This window comes from Muntiacus reevesi, chromosome 4 (genome assembly GCF_963930625.1).
Source record: "Muntiacus reevesi chromosome 4, mMunRee1.1, whole genome shotgun sequence".
NCBI lineage: Eukaryota > Metazoa > Chordata > Mammalia > Artiodactyla > Cervidae > Muntiacus > Muntiacus reevesi.
Window position 1 is genome coordinate 20331870 of NC_089252.1, and position 15436 is coordinate 20347305.

General features: G+C 43.5%; 1 pseudogene; it reads left to right on the forward strand.

The window, feature by feature from the left end:
- Positions 1–5: 5 nt before the first annotated feature.
- Positions 6–1902, forward strand: LOC136167383 (non-histone chromosomal protein HMG-17 pseudogene; annotated as a pseudogene).
- Positions 1903–15436: the final 13534 nt, after the last annotated feature.

Here is a 15436-nt window from a genome sequence, read left to right on the forward strand (position 1 = left end):
CCACTATGCCCGAGAGAAAGGCTGAAGGGGATACTAACGAAGATAAAGCCAAGGTGAAGGATGGCCCACAGAGAAGATCTGCAAGTTTATCTGCTAAACCTGCTCCTCCAAAGCCCCAGCCCAAGCCTAAAAAGAACCCTGCAAGGAAGGGCCCGAAAGTGAAAAGAGGGAAAGCTGGCAAGGATGGAAATCAGTTCCCTTCAGTCCAGTCACTCAGCCGTGTCTGACTCTTTGTGACCCCATGGACTGCAACACACCAGCTGCAGTGTCATATCTTTTGCCTTTTCATACTGTTCATGGGGTTCTTAAGGCAAGAATACTGAAGTGGTTTGCCATTCCCTTCTCCAGTGGACCACATTTTGTCAGAACTCCTCACCATGACCCGTCCGTCTTGGGTGGCCCTACATGGCATGGCTCATAGTTTCATTGAGTTAGACAAGGCTGTGGTCCATGTGATCAGTTTGACTAGTTTTCTATGATTGTGGTTTTCATTCTGTCTGCCCTCCGAAGGATAAGGATAAGAGGTTTATGGACGCTTCCTGATGGGAGAGACTGACTGGGGGGGATACCGGGTCTTATTCTGATGGGCAGGGCCATGCTCAGTAAATCTTTAATCCAATTTTCTGTTGATGGGCAGGCCTCTGTTCTCTCCCTGTTGTTTGGCCTGAGGCCAAACTATGGTGGAGGTAATGAAGAAAATGGCGACCTCCTTCAAAAGGTCCCGTGCACTCACCGCTGCACTGAGTGCCCCCGGCTCTGCAGCAGGCCACCACTCACCCACGCCTCCACCAGAGACTCCTGGACACTCACAGGCAAGTCTGGGTCAGTCTCTTGTGGGGTCACTGCTCCTTTCTCCTGGGTTCTGGTGCACGCAAGGTTTTGTTTGTGCCCGCCAAGAGTCTGTTTCCCCGGTCCTGTGTAAGTTCTTTTCTTTTCTTTTTTTTTTTTTTTTAACAAGTTCTATAATCAAATCCCACTTGGCTCCAAACTCAAATTCCCTGGGGGTTCTCAGTCCCTCTGCTAGATACCCAGGTTGGGAAATCTGTTGTGGGTCCTAGAACTTTCATAACAGTGTGATCATTTCTTTGGTATAATTGTTCTGCAGTTTGTGGGTTGTTTGCTCCGCGACTCTATGGTGGGGTTAATGGTGACCTCCTCCAAGCGGGCTGACACCACAGGCTGTGTGACCCAGGTAGCTGCACCCAGAGCCCCTGCCCCTTCAGCAGGACGCTGCAGTCCTGCACCTCTGCAGGAGACTCAAACACAGTTCTGGCTCAGTCTCTGTGGAGTCTCTGGGTCCTGGTGCACACAAGGTTTGGTTGAGCCCTCCGAGCATCTCTGGCGGGTATGGAGTTTGATTCTGAATGTGATTTCTCCCATCCTACCATCTTGCTGGGGCTTCTCCTTTGCCCTTGGATGTGGGGCATCTTTTTTTGGTGGGAGAAGGACTGATGCTGAAGCTAAAACTCCAATACTTTGGCCACCTCATGCGAAGAGTTGACTCATTGGAAAAGACCCTGATGCTGGGAGGGATTGGGGGCAGGAGGAGAAGGGGACGACAGAGGATGAGATGGTTGGATGGCATCACTGACTCAATGGACATGGATTTGAGTAGACTCCGGGAGTTGGTGATGGACAGGGAGGCCTGGCGTGCTGCAATTCATGGGGTCGCAAAGAATCGGACACGACTGAGCGACTGAACTGAACTGAGCTGAATATTCTCCTGTCAATAGCTGTTCAGCAGCAAGTTGTAATTTTGGAGTTCTCACAGAAGAAGATGAGCACACGTACTTCTACTTCATCATCCTGCCAGTATTCTAGGATGGGAATAAGCCTGCAGATAATGGAGATGCCCAAATAGATCAGGCATGGAAAGCTGACGGTGCTGGAGATGCTGGGTGAAGTGTGTGCATTCCTGGTAACTGTGTACTTCTGCTGACTGTACAGCTTGAAATACTGTTTTTTTAAATCAAGTTTTATAAAAATGCAGAATTTTGTTTTACTTTTTTAAAAACTAGGTTGTTAGCACACAGGACACTCCATTGATTTTTTGGGGGAAGGGTACATGTCACTAACAGAAGCTGGATTGACATGGGGGAAAAAAATCTTTCCCATCTAGTTTTGGGAGACTTCCTCTTGGTTCCCAGGAAGGAGCGATTCCTTGATGTTGACACACATTCGCCACCTTGGTACAAAGGCGTTGTGGTGTGGAAAATTTAAATTAGTTTTTATGTCCTCTACTCCCTCTCCACTTGTAGCATAGACTTGACTCCCCTAAACCCAGAGACCTATTGGAACCCGACCCCTCCCCAAATTGGTTAACAGTACACCAGGCAGTCTGGACTTTCCAGTGGTACCAATGAGATGGCATCACTTGAAAGAGCAGTGGTTCCCTTTTTAGATTGTGGGTCCTCAGATTGATACTTTAGCCATTTTCATCCCCATTTCCTGAAAGTCAGGAAAAGTTGTTAAACAACATGCTAAATGTAAAATGTCAACCCTCACTCTAAACTCTCCCTGTTCAGAGCATCAGATGAAGACTTCATTGAGTTTTATAGTGGCTTTCTGATTTTGGTAGTCCACTGCAAAAGGGAATCTGAAAGTTGTTGTATACTGTTAGCAATTGTCTGCCTATGTCCTGTTTGAAATACTGTCATTGTTAATGAAAAGTATCTTTAAGCTGGATACAGTTTGGCTTGGGGAAATAAGCTTATAATTGTTTATTGATCTGATGAATAGACCACTTTTTAAAGTGGAAATATAGTTGAGGTACAATATTATATAAGTTACAGGGTTACAATATAGTGATTTGCAATTTTTAAAGGTTATACTCCATTTATAGTTACATTGGCTGTATTCCCTGTATTCTACAATATCTCTTTTTTGCTTATTTTATACATAATAGTTTGTACCCCTTGAAAGTGAAAGTGAAAAGTGAAAGTCTCTCAGTCGTGTCCGACTCTTTGCGACTCCATAGACTATACAGTCAATGGAATTCTCCAAAGCAGAATACTGGAGTGGGTAGCCTTTCCCTTCTCCAGCAGATCTTCCCAACCCAGGGATCAAACCCAGGTCTCCCACATTTCAGGCAGATTCTTTACCAGCTGAGCCACAAGGGAAGCCCAAGAATACTGGAGTGGTTAGCCTATCCCTCCTCCAGCAGATCTTCCGGACCCAGAAATCAAACTGGGGTCGCCTGCATTGCAGGCAGATTCTTTACCAACTGAGCTATGAGGGAAGCCCCTTAATTCCCCTCTATTACCCCTCCCCTTTCCCTCTTCCTGATTATTATTACCAGTTCTCTATATCTGTGAGTCTGTTTTCTTTTTTGTTACATTCACAAGTTTGCTATATTTTTTAGGTTCCACATATAAGTGATATCATACATTATTTGTCTTCCATCTTCCTCTGTCTGAATTGACCTTACTATTATTATGAAATTTCCCTCTTTATCTATAATAATATTTTGTCTTAAAGTCTATTTTGTCAAATATTAATATAGATTCTTCTGATTTCTTTTTTTGGAAGGGTGGGTTAAAAAACCCATAACCTTAAATTTATCATCTTAACAGCTTTTAAATTGAATCATGTTAAGTATATTCACATCATGCTACAGAGCTCTAGAAGTGTTTCATCTTACAAAATTGAAACTCTACACACATTAAACACTAATTTCCCTTCCCCTTCTCCTTTGCTGTTGGAAACTACTTTTCTACTCTCTGTTTAGATATTTTATGTGATTGCAAGTATACAGTATTTTGCCCTCTGTGACTGGCTTATTTCAGTTAGCCTAATGTCCTTAGGGTTCATCCATGTGATAGTATGTTACAGGATTTCCTTTTTTAAGGCTGCATAATATTCCACCATGTAAACCACACCAGGTTTTCTTTTTTTATTATTAATTTATTTATTTTAATTGGAGGCTAATTACTTCACAATATAGAGTGGTTTTTGCCATACATTGACATGAATCAGCCATGGTTGTACATGTGTTCCCCATCCTGAACCCCCCTCCCACCTCCCTCCCTGTCCCATCCCTCAGGGTCATCCCAGTGCACCACCCCTGAGCACCATGTCTCATGCATCGAACCTGGGCTAGCGATCTGTTTCATGTATGGTAATATACATGTTTCAATGCTATTCTCTCAAATCATCCCACCCTCACCTTCCCACAGAGTCCAAAAGTCTGCTCTTTACATCTGTGTCTCTTTTGCTGTCTCACATATAGGGTCATCATTACCATCTTTCTAAATTCCACATATATGCGTTAATATACTATATTGGTGTTTTTCTTTCTGACTTACTTCACTCTCTATAATAGGCTCCAGTTTCATCCACCTCATTAGAACTGATTCAAACGCTGCATAATATTCCACCATGTAAACCACACCAGGTTTTCTTTATCTGTTTATCTGTTGATGGACACTTGGGTTGCTTTCACCTCTTGACTACTTTAAATAATCCTGCATTGGACATGGGTATGCCACTCTCTCTGAGATCTTGCTGTGAAATCTTTGGATATACACTGAGAAGTAGGATTGCTGAATCATATCGTAATTTTAGTTTTAGTTTTTGAGGTACCTCCATACTGTTTTCCAATATAATTGTACCATTTTATAGTTCCAACAACAGTGCACAAAGGTTCAAATTTCTTCACACGTTCGCCAACACTTGTCATTGTCTGTTTTTGTGTGTTTGTTTGCTTTTTAATAATGACCATCCTACTAGATGTGAGATGATATCTCATTGTGATTTTGACTTTTGTAAGTCTTATGATTAGGGATATTGAGCATCTTTTCACATGCTTGTTGGCCACTTCAGATTTCTTATTCTTTCTGTTTGCGTAGTGTATCTTTCCATCCTTTTACTTTTTTATATACTTTTATTTATTTATTTTTGGCTGTATTGGTTTTGTTTTTCGTTTTTTTGCTGCATGGGCTTTCTCTAGCTGCAGCAAGTAAGGGCTACTCTTCATTATGGTGTGCAGTCTTCTCGTTGCAGTGGTTTCTCTTGTTGTGGAGCATGGGCTCTGGGGTGCTTGGGCTTCAATACTTGCAGCACAGGGGCTCAGTAGTTGTGGCTCTGGGGGTCTAGAGCACAGGCTTAGTAGTTGTGGTACATGAGCTTTGTTGCTCCGAGGCATGTGGGATCCTCCTGGACCAGGGATTAAACCCATGTTTCCTGCATTGGTAGGCGAATTCTTGACCACTGAGCCACCAGGGAAGCCCCATCCTTTTACTTTGAATTTATTTCTTTGTAAAGTCCTTTTTTTCTTTTGGTAGTGAAAGTGATAATCACTCAGTCTTGTCCGACTCTTTGCAACTCCAAGGACTGTAGCCTGCCAGGTTCCTCTGTCCTTGGGATTTCTCAGGCAAGCACTCTGAAGTAGGTAACCATTTCCTTCTCCAAGGAATCTTCTTGACCCAGGGATCAAACCTGGGTCTCCTGAATTGCAGGCAGACTCTTTACTGTCTGAGTACACAGTTTGGTCTTGTTTTCTTTAGTTTTTAATCCAATCTGACAGTCTCTGCCATTTAATTGGCATGCCTAGTGTATTTGTATTTAATGTGATTATTGATATTAAGAAGAGCCATCTTTGAGGGATTAGAGGACAGAATGTCCTAGGCAGCATAATGGCCCCTTGAAAGATGTCCATGTTCTGATCTCTAGAACATGTCCATATGTTACTTATGGCAAGAGGGATTTCACCAATGGGATTAAGTTTACTGACTTTAAAATTCGAAAATTACCCTGGATAATCTCGGTGTGCCCAATCCAGCTGCACCTGGATTGAAGAGTGTGAAAGGAATTGAATTTGGAGCTTCAGGCTTTGAAGATGTAAGAAGGAAGCCTCAAGGCAATGAATGTGGCAGTGGAACTGGGAATGACTCTCAGTTTACAGCCAGCGGCAAGGCAGGAACCTCAGTTCTACAACTGCAAGGAACTTAATTCTGTCAGAAACCTGAATGATCTGTAAGTGGATTCTCCCCCACATCTTCTAGGAAGGAATGCAGCCTGTCAGTACACTGATTTTGGTCCAATGAGACCTGCACCGGACATCTGACCTCCAGGACATCTGACCTCCAGAACTGGAAGATAATAAATCTGTGTTGTTTTTAACTCGCTAAGCTTATGGTAATTTGTTGTGACAGCAATAGAAAACTAATATGACACATATTTTGGAGTTCATCCTCTCCAAAATTCCTTTCTGCATTTCCCCCAACCTTCCAATTTCTTCTACTGTCCTTATAGTATCTGTCCTTGTATCTCCTTCAAGCCAGTTAGTCTGCAGCACTCTTTAGCTGGAGTTGCTCATGGATTGCGGGTTTTGCCCTCAGATTAAAGATTTACATCCTCACAAATCTCAACAACTTCCATTCATCTTTCAAGTGTAGTCTTCTCTCCAGCTTCTACTTTCTTTTGGTCAAGCCCTAAGGCTTCCAAATAATTTTTTTAAATCTTTCACTCAGATTTTAGAAATTTTATCTTCAGGACAATTAATCCATCATTACCAAAAGCTAGAACCTCATTATGCTCTTCTGCATCTTTTAAAGTTTGTAATTTTCTATCATTAAAAAAAAAGGACACAAAAGGAGTGCATGGAATATCTTAATTTTTCTTATTTGCATTAGTTAGAAGGCCAAAAATTATTTGCCTCCCCTTAATATGGTACTTAAAATACAATAAAATTAATAAAAAGGAAAGTTTTCAAAAGTTTTCATATGGCAGGGGTAGGAGTTGGGGAAGAACAATGATCTTCATTCCATCCCATAGAAGGAAAGGCAATGCCAAAGAATGTTTAAACTACGGCACAGTTGCCATAGTTTTTGCTACGTTTTTGCTACGTAGTTTTTGCTACGTAGTTTTTGCTAGTTTTTGCTATCACAAGCTAGCAAAGCTAATGCTCAAAATTCTCCAAGCAAGGCTTACATAGTACCTGAATCTAGAACTTCCAGATGCACAAGCTGGAGGCACGAAAGGCAGAGGAACCAGAGATCAAATTGCCAACACCATTGAATCATAGAAAAAGCAAGAGAATTCCAGTAAAATATCTACTTCTGCTTCATTGACTATGCTAAATAAAGCCTTTGACTGTGTGGATCACAACAAGCTGTGGAAAATTCTTAAAGAGATGGAAATACCAGAGCACCTTCCCTGCCTCTGAGAAACCTGTATGCAGGTCAGGAAGTAACAGAACCAGGCACAGAACAATGAACTGGTTCCAAATTGGGAAAGGAGTAGGACAAGGCTGTACATTGCCACCCTGTTTATTTAACTTCTATGTAGAGTACATCACGTGAAATGTTGGGCTGGGTGAATCACAAGCTGGAATCATGATTGCCCGGAGAAATATCAACAACCACAGATATGCAGATAATACCACTCTAATGGCAGAAAGCAAAGAGGAGCTAAAAAGCCTCTTGATGAGGGTGAAAAGAAGAGTGAAAAAGCTGGCTTAAAATTCATCATTCAAAAAACTAAGATGACAGCATCCAGTCCCATCACTTCATTGGCAAATAGATGGGGGAAAAGTGGAAACACTGACAGATTTTCTTGAGCTCCAAAATCACTATGGACAGTGACTGGAGCCATGATATTTAAAAAATGCTTGCTCCTCAGAAGAAAAGCTATGACAAACTAGATAACATATTAAAAAGCAGAGACATTACTTTGTTGATAAAGGTCCATATAGTCAAAGCCATGGTTTTTCCTGCAGTCATGTATATGGATGTAAGAATTGGACCATAAAGCGGGTGACCAAGCGTGGAAGAATTGATGCTTTTGAACTGTGATGTTGGGGAAGACTCTTGAGAGTCCTTTGGACAGCGAGGAGATCAAACCAGTCAGTCCTAAAGGAAATCAATCCTGAATATTCACTGGAAGGGCTGAAGCTGAAGCTTCAATACTTTGGCCACCTGATGCAAACAGCCAACTCACTGGAAAAGACCCTGACGCTGGGCAAGATTGAGGCAGGAGGAGGACGACAGAGGGTGTGATGGTTGGACGGCATCACCGACTTCATGGACATGAGTTTGAGCAAGCTCTGGGAGATAGTGAAAGACGGGGAAGCCTGGAGTGCAGCAGTCCATGGAGTCGCAGAGTCGGACACGACCGAGGGACTGAACAAGGAGGGAAGAAAACCTCGTTTATGGGTTTAATCTGCCACATGCAGTTCCCCTCCGTCACCAGCAGGGGGAAAAAGTAGTTTCCTTTTTCCGATGGATCCGGGCTCCTCGAGGCTAATTCCTTAACCAAAGGCAAAGAAGGGAAGAGCGCCGGAAGAGCTCGGTCAGTGCTCGGAGGGGACTGGCCTAGAGCGGTCCCTCGAAAGGCGGGGACCCGCGAAAGCGAGTATACATATTCCCAGCAGCTCTGTCTTTCCAGGCACACGGAGTAAGTTGGCTGGAACTCCCCGAGACCGCTCAGCCCGGCGTGCAGGGCTGCAGCGGCGCAAAGCCTGCTCCAGAGCGGCCGCAGCGGCGCGGGCAGCAGGGGTACCCAGGTGGGGCCGCGCGCCCTCCGCGGGGGGACAGGTGAGTCCGCCCCCGAGTCCGAGAGGGAGCCAGGTGAGCGTCCGCCCGGGCCCGCCGGTGACCAGGTGAGCCCACGTCCAGGGACTCTGGGGTCTCGGTCGGAGTCGGGTCGAAGGACTCAAGCAGCCAGTAGGCAAAATGGGTTGAAACGGAGAGCGAAGCCGGCTGGTGATTCGGGATACCTGCCTGGGCAGAGTTGTATCTTGCAGGGCGCGGTTCGGGGGCTCGGAAAGGACAGTCTTCTCCCAAGTGGATTCACAGTATTAGCCTTAAAAATAAACTCTGCACCTGAGAGGCTGTGTGTGAAAGGGACCAGAGAGTGGTCATTTTATTAGCGCTGCACGTTAAACATGTCCTGCCCTCCAGGACCTTGGCTAAAGTGTGTGTTTGGCGACCAGTTGTAGAGCCTGGGTCTGTGCTCCAGAGTAACCGCGTGGGCTGGTGAAGAGCTGCGGCTGAAAGGAAACAGCCTCACTTTAGGGGTCTTTAAGATTGAAAGTCAGAGGGTGCTGAAGCAGCGAGAGATATTGGAGACGGAAAGCAAAGAGCAGAAGGATGAGCAAAGATGTGGGCAGGCAAGAAAAGGAACCGCGTGGAAACAGTCGGGTGGACCCCCCCATCTCGGTGAGGCGCGCGGGTTAGCCGCAGGAGTGTGTCAGGATTGACATGTGTCTGTTGAGAGCCTGACCCTGGACAGACGATTGGGGTCAGAGGAAGGAGGTCTTTGGCTAAGAACTCGCTGGTTATCGCTGGTTATCATGGTAGGAATGCAAACATGTGCGCCTTGTCAGCAGTAAGTTTTCTTCTGACAGATAATCAAATGTACAGATTTAATTGGATTAGGAGATAAACTGCCAGGTGCTGTGTGTTTCTACACCCCGATGAACATTCAAAGAGGACTCTCTGGAAATGCCTTTCATGTAAATAATAATTAGAATTCAAGATTGAAAGTGTTGCAAAACAACATAAAAATTTTTTTATTACTGTCTTAATAATATTGCATGTAGCATCAGTAGTACTCTAATTATATTTTAAAAGATTTCAAGAATGTGTTCTTTTTAAGATAGCTAATTGCAAGTTTAAAATAGACAGGATTCTAAAATATTCCAATCCTCTGAAATATATGCAAAAAGTCAAACAAAACATTTGCCAAGCTCTACATGAAAATGAGTGAAATCATAACATAGCCAAGTTCAGCTACTTTTCAGAAGAGATGTATTATGCTACAATGCAGCCATTTCCCCTGTCCTTGTATTTGAGGGTTGAGGGTTATATTTGTTATTGCAGATTTGATCAGTGTGCCCCAATCAGGCCTGCGATACCTGTCTGTCCTTCCCACTTCTCAATTTACTAGTCCTAGGGTCCTCCTATGCACAGCTGTTAAAGAAAGCAAAACAAAAACCAATCTTGTGTTTTAAAACTTGCCTGTTTGCTTGGCATTTAAGAAAATTTGGAACAGGGAACATGAATCAACCCCAATTATTGGCGAAGGGATCATTTGACTGAAATTGCAGGCTTGGAGGAGGAGGATGTGGTAACCCTATTCAAACTTTACATACTATTTCTTTCTAAATGTTGAGGAATTCAGGATAGGTACTCAAACATTATTTTGGCTGAAAAGCATTAAAGTTTTTTTCTCAGGCATGGTTTACATGGAAGTATTGATATCAAAGAATCTCTTAGCACTTTCTCATAAGCCCCAGTGAGTGATGTCTAGCAGCTTTGAGGCACAAAGTGTTTGTCACTAAACCTTTACCTTGAATCTTGCCTGAGTATCTTTTATATGGCTATAATGGAATTTGGGCTTCCCTAGTAGCTCAGTTGGTAAAGAATCTGTCTGCAGTGCAGGAGACCCTGGTTCGATCTCTGGGTCGGGAAGATCCCCTGGAGAAGGAAATGGAAACCCACTCCAATATTCTCACCTGGAGAATCCCATAGACAGAGGAGCCTGGTGGGCTACAGCCCATGGGGTCACAAGAGTTGGAGACGACTTAGCGACTAAACCACCATAATGGAATTTAGTGATTAATCAGATTATGTGCTATTAGTTATATTAAAAAAAATAAGAAATATTGTGTTGTGGACTCTGTGATTTCTTCTGTTGGCTGTTCCCATTGAACCTGTGTCACTGAAAAAGCCAAATAATCATTGCTTAGGTAAGATAGAGGTCTATCTATTTTTTAACGTGTAAATATTCTGGAAGTCGGCAGTCTTTGGTTGTTGCAGCAGCTCTGCTGGTCTCACCAGAGACTTAATGTCCTTATTTCTTTCTGTTATCCTCAGTGTGTAGCTCCCATTTTCCAGGTTGCCTCATGGTTGCAAGATAACTGCCAAAGTTCCCGTTGTCACATCCACCTTCTAGGCAAGAGCAAAGAGGAAAAGCAGAAGGGCAGATGGCACCTGGTAGCTAAGATTCAACAACTTCCACTATTTAGTGACAAGTATCTCGCCTGTCTATATTTTGTGGTATATTGCCCATAAAGATGGCTGCCAGTAATTCTAGTATGCTCGTGTCACCAGGCTTCCCTGGTGGTCCAGACGGCAAAGAATCTGCCTGCAATGCAGGAGACCCAGATCCGATCCCTGGGTCAGGAGGATCCCCTGAAGAAGGAAATGGGCAACCCACTCCAGTATTCTTGCCTGAGAAATTCCATGGACTGAGGAACCTGGCGGGCTAGATACAGTACATGGGGTTCCAAAGAGTCAGATGCAATTGAGTGACTAACAGTTTCAGTTTCATGCTGCTTTGCCCATCAAGGAGTGGAATCTATTTCTTTTCTCCTTGTGTGAGGGTTGGCCCTGTGACTTGCTTTGACCAAGAGAAGGCATTGAGAGGCCTTACTAGGCCTTGCTGTTTCTTGGGATCCAGCTGCTGTGTAAAGAGACTTGGACTAGACAACTAAATGCTGAGCAATCACTTGAAAGGAGACCCGGCCAGTCCCCGGTTATTCTGTCTACCCCAGCTGAGGTATCAGTCATGTACATTAAGCCATCTTAGTTGTACCAGCTCCAGCTTAGCTCTAGCAGATACCACGTGGAACATAAGAACCACCCAGCTAAGCCCTGCCAACCCACAGAATTGTGAGAAATAATAATCACTGCTGAATTGTGCGGAAACACAATTAGCTGGCCTCCTATCTGCACATACCAGGATGGCCAAGAAGTGAGGTTCATTAGTTGGGTCCTTGGCTGCCTTGAACATGGTAGAAGTCTATTATCATAGAGGAAGGGGGTGGCTAGCCCCGTGGGGGAGGGGAGGGAATAGTTGTCCACAGTCACCAGCTGCCTGGGGGCAGCTTGGGACAGAAAAGCCACTGATGGGATCTCAAGAGCAAGGTCCTATGGGATCATTGCTCTCAGACTTTGGCATAAATGGGATTGAACCGCCCAGGTGGGCTCTGCCCCTGTTCGGCCTCACCCCTCTTTCTCTGCTCCAAAGTTCTGTCCTGAATGATGTCAGGCTGCCCCAGTCCCGTCTCTGTGCACCTTGCGAGCTGGCCGCTCCCCTCCGCTGGCAGACTGCCTGGCTCCTGTTCTCAGGGAGGAGGCCTGACTGAACCAGATCTCCTTCCAGCGAGCCTGCTGCCCAGTCCCTTCTGTGCTCGGAATTGGCTGCCCATCCCTTCCCCCAACGCCCTTCTCCCTTACCCAGTCGGCCATGGCCCTTGAGTTCTGGAAGAACTGGATCAAGTCCTGGCTGCACCCTTTTCTGGCTGTGTGATCCTGAGCAGGCTTTATTGCTCTACCTCAGTTTTCTCATCCGTGAAATGGGGTTGATGGTACCTGCTTGGTAGGGTTATTGTGAAAATTGGAGAGAGTGCATGTGAATAGTAATGCATGCTCAGTAAGTGGCAGCCGTTACTGGTGTCCTAACTTACAGAAGCTACTGTGTGCTCTGTGTGTGGAACTGATGATCTTGAAAAGTTAGCTATTGATCAAACGATACTGTTCCATAGATGTCTGTCATAAAATGAGAATCATTTCCACTGAAAATTTTATTTTTAATGCTGTTACTGCATTTAAAAACTTCAAATTTCAAAACTTTTTCTTTTTCATAACTTTTTTCAAAATCACGAATTTTGAGGAACATTATCTAATGATATACCAAAGTGAGCCCGAAGTCTCCCCATAATGTATTGTCTGTGCCTGGTTTTACTCTGTCGGGGGTAAGTGGAGAGATTGGAAGTGTGGAGTGTTTGTTCCTCTGTGCTCTGTGACATGTGATCGCCCAGTGCAGCTTTCAGGTGGGGCTTAGACTGCCCCCCTGGGACAAAGGCAGCTTGAGAGAAAAAAACAGTGACATCTGGGTGCTCTTGAAAACACACTTTGAATTTGTTTTAAGCCGTGTCTTAACCAAAGGTAAGTTGTGATCTTCCATGTGGGGAGGGTCTTAAAAACATTGTAGAGTGGATTTTCTCATAATTGCTTATGTAATGGCTATGGTCAGGGATGCTGCAGGTTGTTGATGCCTGTTTTGATATTTTTTGTAGCTGTTTATAGTGAGGATAGGCTTGCCATTCTGCTTCTGATGGACCTTTAAAATTACTGCTTGCATTATATATTACTTCCATAAAGACGAATTCCTCACAGAGGACTTTTTGCCCTTCCTAGATTGTAAAACACTATATAATTGTAAGTATCACTATATTTCTTTAAGTTAGACACACCTTTACTAGGTTACAGCATTTCTTTTTATAACACCTGAGGGTCAAGTGGTACCACACGTAGAAACTGATGAGTAATTTTGTGAATTTGAAGCTGACGTGGGCTCTATAATTGCTAGGCAGGGTATCCATTCACACCTTAGTGCAGTATATTGGTATGAGGCAAGGAAAGCAATTGCTCTTCCTAAAACAGCTTTTAATTTATTTATAAGCTAATCTACTCATATAAGGTTCAGACAGCTCAGGAGGGTATAAGACCTCCCTCCTAATAATGCCCTCCACCGCCCACCAGAGGTAGGCATCCACTAAGAGTCTCATTCTCCAATTAGCAATTTTCTGTGTACTAACAAACATACACACGTGTGATTTATTTCTGTTTTAACACAAATGGTGTCATGCTGATTGTTTTGTCATCTTTTTCTTATCTCTAGGCCTGGAGTGTGTTTCTACTGCAGCATACATACCTCCATTTCATTCTTTGTAACTGCTCCCTAGCATCCCCTTGAATGTCAGGACAACAACTGACCAATCCTATATGGTAGGCATTTCCAAATAGGCTGTATCTAAAACTAAATACTTAACTAGACTTTTTAGAGTGTTGTTAAAACAATTTTTACTAGACTTTATTTTTTACAGCAGTCTTAGAGTCACAGCAAAATTGAGCAGAAAGTGCAGAAATTTCCCTTATAACCCTGTCCTTCCTTCCTCCCACTGACGCCCCCATTATCAACAGCTCTCACCAGAGTGGCTTGTTTATTACAACTGATGAACCTACATTGACACATCCTTATCATCCGAAGTTTGTAGTTTACATTAAGGTTCATTTTTGGTTTTGTACGTGATGTGGGTTTTTATAAATATATAATGATATGTATCTGCCACTCCAGTATCATACAGAATAGTTTCCCTGTCCCCAAAATCCTCTGTCCTCTGCCTAGGCATTCCCCCTCCCTTCATTTCCTGACCACTACTGATCTTTTTTACTGTCTTTATAGTTTTTCCTTTTCCACAATGTCATATACAGCAGTCTTCCTTATCAGAGGGAGATACATTCCAAGACCCCCAGTGCATACCTGAAACCTCAAATAGTATCAAACTTATACTAAGTTTCCTCCTGTACTGATGGGCTGGTCCCAGGACTAGTGTGAGTACACTAGTCCAAGGGTGGTTCACGCCCCAAGAGGACAGAGCAGGAAGACATGAGGTTTCATCACGCTACTCAAAACAGCGCACAGTTTAAAACTTCACCTCATTTGGGTAAAATAACAAGGAGTGCTAGATCGTTTGGTAAGGGTATGTTTGGTTTTGTAAAATAACTGCCGAACTATCTTCCAAAGTGTCTCTACCACTTTGCATCCCCACAGCAATGAATGGAAGTTCCTATTGCTCCACACCCTTGCTAAAATTTCTTATTGTCAGTGTTTTGGATTTTGGCCTTCTGATGAGTATGTGGGCTTGCCTGGTGGCTCAGTGATAAAGAATCCACCTGCCAACGCAGGAAACTCAGGTTTGATCCCTGGGTCATGAAGATCGCCTGGAGAAGGGCGTGAAAACCCACTCCAGTATTCTTGCCTGGGACATCCCATGGACAGAGGAGCCTGGCGGGCTACAGTCCATGGGGTGGAAAGGACTTAGACACAACTTAGTGACTAAATGATACCGCTGCCAACACGAGTGTGTAGTGGTATCTCATTGTTTCCATTTGCAATTCCCTAACAACATATGACATTGAGCATCATTTCATGTGCTTAATTTCCATCTCAGTTACTTCCTTGGTGAATTATCTGACCATATCTTTTGCTTATTGTTTAATCAGGTTGTTTATTTTTTTATTGTTGAGTGTTCTCTTCAACAGTTCTATACCAGGGAATATCTTTGGCAAATATTTTCTCCCTCTCTGTGACTTGTCTTCTCATTTTCTTGACTATAATTTTTTTAATTACTGAAAAAATCATGTCAATTGTACCAAGTGTTACAAAGCAGAGATATATTCAGAAAAACTCAATAATCATCCCAGTTTCTAATTGCACCATTGGCAGTGACTAATCTGAACAGTTTGATTTGTAACCTTCTGCACCTTTCTCTTTGCTCAAATGTGTTCATGTGTGTGTGTTTATGAAAATGTATATGGGATTCCCCCCTATATTTTTGTTCAAGAATAAGCCTCTTCTCTATACATTTCTCCATAATTTTCTTTTATCCCTTCCTGCTAAACAATTTACCATTGGTGTATTTCTT